General features: G+C 38.1%; 1 protein-coding gene across 1 annotated transcript in view; it reads left to right on the forward strand.

Moving 5' to 3' along the window:
- The first annotated feature begins 423 nt into the window (after positions 1 to 423).
- LOC107710299 (stonustoxin subunit alpha-like) overlaps positions 424 to 5,067 on the forward strand; it is a 25,878-nt gene continuing 21,234 nt past the window's right edge. Inside the window, exon 1 of the mRNA XM_016515036.1 lies at positions 424 to 494. The gene's annotated coding sequence lies outside the window, so the exon portion shown is untranslated. The remainder of the gene's footprint in view (positions 495 to 5,067) is intronic.

Below are 5,067 nucleotides of genomic sequence, written 5' to 3' on the forward strand. Positions count from 1 at the left end.
CTTCACACAGACGATCGTACGCTTTGTTCTGGTAAAAGCACAAAACAAAATGCACACAAACATGTCCTTGCTCTTGATATACAATCACTGATGAACACCTTTGGTTTTAATGAGAGAGAAAAAAACTACACGAGGGTGGATTAGAACCCGAAACCTCGGAAATGCTTGACAAACGTTCTATCACTAGACCACTAAAGCACACATTAACAATTCACGCGAATTTATATATTTATTCAGTTCTGTGAAGAATCTCGGTACTAATTGTATTTTATTATTAATACGTTTATTATTAATTTATATGAATATAGTCGCTTGCAATGTGGGCACGCCCCCCTCGGCACGGGCCCCAGTGCGGCTGCACTGCCTGCACTGTCGGTAGTTACGCCACTGAGTGGAGCTAAAAACGAAAGTGAAATTAGACGAAAATAAGCCACGACGCCATTTCGAGCAGAAAACGAGTTAACACGGGGATTCAAACGGCCACCACTTTTATGGTAAGTGAGCAAAGTTTTCTTCGTATAATCATGTAGTCCTACAATGAAGTGTCATTTTTTGTTCTTCCTTAAATGGGATTTCAAACGTGGATCACTATAATTCGACAGTTTAACAGTTCTGAACAAAATGGCAAAATCATCGACGATTAAATTAAATGTAAATTATTTTAATATGCATTCAGATTTACTTTGGCTGTATCCCAGCTATAGGGCTGCCAACCGTCCCGTATTTTGGGCCTAATTGATTTTGAGCCAGACATCATAAACATTCGGGGCTTAGCCCAAATGTAGTCCCCCCCATATATATATATATATATATATATATATATATATATATATATGACGGTTTATGCACTAGCCTATTTCAAGAACAGATGGCAAATTTCAAAAAGGTGAATAACTATGCATAATAGGTAGAAATTTGGCATAAACAACTTTACTAATCTTAAAACCAATTTTGTTATACCAGGCTGCAGTAAAGTTCATAGAATTAATTAACCCAAATTCACCCAAAATTTACAATTTTGTCATATTGTTCCAGACATGAGGTGTATATTTTGAAGAATGTTGGTAACCAAACAGATGAAAGTAGCCATTGTCTTCCATAGTATTTCTCTCTTTCTCTTGCTGCCAACTCCATTCAGCTCTCTCTCTCATTTTCTACCTCTTTATCCTCCTCTCGCTCTTTGCGCTGTCAATCATAACAACCAAACAGAGAATTTATTATCTAATAAGAAATAAAGATTTTTCAGTGAGGCGATGACTTCGATCAAGCAGCATTAAGTAACATCAAAACTCTCTCACCTGAGGCTGGCTGTCTTGATTTAAAAAAATATCTTATATCCATCTATGGAAAAACTGACATTTTCAATTAGTAAGGGTTTGTTCCAATTTTTCAATTTACTGTCCATAAATGTTAAAAATAGCTAACATCAGATAATGTTGCATGCAATGTATGTCAGCTAATGTTCTTTGACAGTGTTCACACACCATAGCAGGACACATTCAGTTTACTTGCCCTCAATTGTGCCAACATTTTCACTGGCCCAGCCAAAAAACACTAGAGAGATAGATAGATAGATAGATAGATAGATAGATAGAATCTGCGACATTAAATAATGGCAGCGGCTATTTGCACTAAGTGTAAATAGTGATAGAGGCTATTTACACTGAGTGAAAATAGCATATTTTCTTAGTGATAGATGCTATTTACACCAAGTGCATATAGCGATAGATTCCATTTACATTGTTAAAATAGCAGGATTTTCTGCTATTTATACTTATTGCAAATAGTGGCAATTATCTGCACCTCAGTATTGTATTACATTATAAAACAGTATGCAATAATAACATATTGAGTGTAAATTATCATTTTAATTCAAATTATTAAATGGATGCCACCTTATTGGGACAATAAAGCCCTCCCTACACCTACCCTAACCCTACCCGATACTTTATTTTCAACTTTTTGATTATTTCCTTCATTTTCATTGAAAATAAATGCTTTTCTGATGTGATTTGAAATTTGAACAGGGAGAAAAAATTCGCCAAAAGGCAGATTCAAACCCGGGTCAATCGCGTCAAAAGGAGTATGACACACGCTTTACCATCTATGCCACTAAATCTGGCGATTGATGACTGTCTTTTGTAATGTTGACTAGCCCAATCACACGTTTGTGGGTGGAGTTACTGTAAATAGCCTCTGCCAACAAGGCACAGTACACTATTTGCACTTAGTGTAAATAGACACTGTGTTAAAGAATACCCCATTCATGATTTTTTTACAACTTTTACATAATTTCTGTATTTGCCCATTGAAGCAAAAGGGAAACGCAAAAAAGAAATGCTCTGTCAGCACCCGAGGGTCTTTCATGCTATCCCCTGGCCATCAGCCAGCCCTGAGAGAACTAGGTATGGGTACACTTGAAAACTATACAACTATATACATGATGTCAACACCGGACGTGACAGAGTTACAAGACGCCACAAAATCAATCAAAAATCACAGCCAATCAGAACAGAGTGTGGGCGGAGTATCTCTGCAAGCGCACTGAACTTGCAACGAAAGAACATAATCCAATTAATGTATATTAAACAATTTAAGCAGCTGATATCGTTTTATCAATCCTGCGGGAAAGTGGTATTGAACCGTTTTAAATATTTCTCTATAATATGTGTTGAAAAACGTCTCAGGTTACTTATGTAACCATGGTTCCCTGAGTAGGGAACGAGACACTGCGTCCTCTAGGGGTCGCTATGGGGAACGACTCGTCGTGACCCGCGTCTGAAGCATACATTGAAAAAACACCAACAACACGTTGGCCGGCGACAGCCCATGACGTCACTACCGGTGCGACTATAGTATAAATAGGTGCCGGGAGAACATGTCATTCACTTCTTCGTCTGAAGCTTGCGTTCGAAGGATGGCAGGAAGCCTAGAGGACACAGTGTCTCGTTCCCTACTCAGGGAACCATGGTTACATAAGTAACCTGAGACATTCCCTTTCTAGGGAACATCGAACTGCGTCCTCTAGGGGTCGCTATGGGGAACGGTATACCCACGCCGCCATGCTGAGGGGAGTGCAAGCCAGAACCATGGCGAGCACTAAGTACCAACTTTACCATTTTCATGGTGAGTTGCCCCTGGGACGTCAGACGGCTGTCCGTGACTTTATCCCCTACGGCCAAAGGCCTAGGCTACATACCCCAAAAACCTGTTAGGGCCAGAACTCCTGGGCCCGGGGTAGAGCTCAAGGCTTGGAATCATAATGGATTCCTTTAAGGGGATACGACCAAGAACCTAGTATCACACTAAGCTCTCAACGAGAGATAAATCTCTCAACATCTCAGCAGAAGATTATTAATCATCTCCACAAACAGCATCACCAGCTTCACACATTACTAACCAGATTGACTTTTTGTTTGTCATGCGTCTAAAAATTTAGATGTTTAGAGATTTAAATGTTAATGTTTATTGAAAATAACACAATTTGAAGTCACCATTGTGTAGATAAGTGTTTGCTTTAGTTGGGCTCTTGACCCTTGAGTTTTTAACAATACTTTTTATCTGGTTGCTGTAACTGTGTTTATGAAGCACATTGGTTAAAGTAAGAAAACCCAAGTGAAAATGGGTTTAGATTATATTGGCTGTCTTTTTGATAATGGTATTGTTGTCATGTTGTAGCCAGATTCACGGATGTCAGCAGTGGTAATGTGTAATATAGTTTGTTATTTATCACAACTGCATTTTAATGAAATAATATGAAAAGCTTTAAAAACACTTTGCACACCAGTGTATAACATTTGTACTGTTTAGACACGCAGACATCAAGAATCAGCATATGAATCTCAACAATGGTGATGATCATCAGTCAGATTCATGCTGCAGTGCATTCTGGGTGCACCAATCATAACTCATCCATGGCTCCCAGCATGCATTGCGACATGAATAAATTATGCAGCTGCATTGTCTTAGTATTTTCTTTTCTTTTTACTATTTGCTTTTATTTTTATTTTTTGTTGTGACTTTTTACTGCCTTGTTTTGTCACGTTCAAAAATCACACAAAAATTATCAGAATATTTTGTCACCATTGCTGAGATTCACATGCTGATTCTTCATGTCTATGAGTGCCAGAATAGAAACCTCTTTATGAACCATATTTATAAAAGTCACTTATGAAGTTTTTCTTACGTTATCTCATATAACTGCAACATCATAGAGATCATTAAAGCACTACAGTCTTAGATAAATTGCAATCAGAGACTAAGCTACATGACATGATTTTATCATAAGCTCCTTGCTGTCACACATGTGTTTAATACACACAATTGCGCCAACCAAAAATAAACTTAAATTTAACATGTCAAGAGGCAACTAAAGCAACCACTATTCACAAAAACGGTAAGTTGAAAAAAAAAAACTGGCAGTGGCGGATCCTGGGCTGCTTTCTTCTCCTCTTTATACTTAATTTTAGGCGGTTTATATAGCGTGATATATGACAAATATCGAGAGCGCATAATGTTACGTGATCCATGTAATGCGCGAGCACGAATCTCTCCACTCGCAAGCGGATTTCCTTCACTCTCACAAAAGAGTGCTTTTAAATATGCATTGTTCTTTTATGAATTGGCTCTGCTCTCGCTCAGATATTGCGTGTATAGTGCAGGTATAGCTCAAATGTTGTCTTCGCATCACTGAAGACCAGAAGAGCTTTTTTTCTAATTCAGGTGAGGAGTAGGCTTACCTCACTAAATGGAAGCATGCTGATTATAGTCAGCCTTCTCTAGTTAATTATTTTATTAATAGCCTACTTATTTTAGTTAAAGGGGTCATATGATGCTGCTAAAAAGAACATTATTTTGTGTATTTGGTGTAATGAAATGTGTTTATGCGGTTTAAAGTTAAAAAAACACATTATTTTCCACATACTGTACATTATTGTTTCTCCTCTATGCCCCGCCTTTCTGAAACGCGTCGATTTTTACAAAACTAATCGGTCTGAAAAGCGAGGTGTGCTCTGATTAGCCAGCTATCCAGTGCGTTGTGATTAGCCGAATACCTCAAGCGTGAGA

The sequence above is a fragment of the Sinocyclocheilus rhinocerous genome, unplaced genomic scaffold, assembly GCF_001515625.1.
Source record: "Sinocyclocheilus rhinocerous isolate Xijiao unplaced genomic scaffold, SAMN03320098_v1.1 scaffold1438, whole genome shotgun sequence".
Classification (NCBI taxonomy): Eukaryota; Metazoa; Chordata; class Actinopteri; order Cypriniformes; family Cyprinidae; genus Sinocyclocheilus; species Sinocyclocheilus rhinocerous.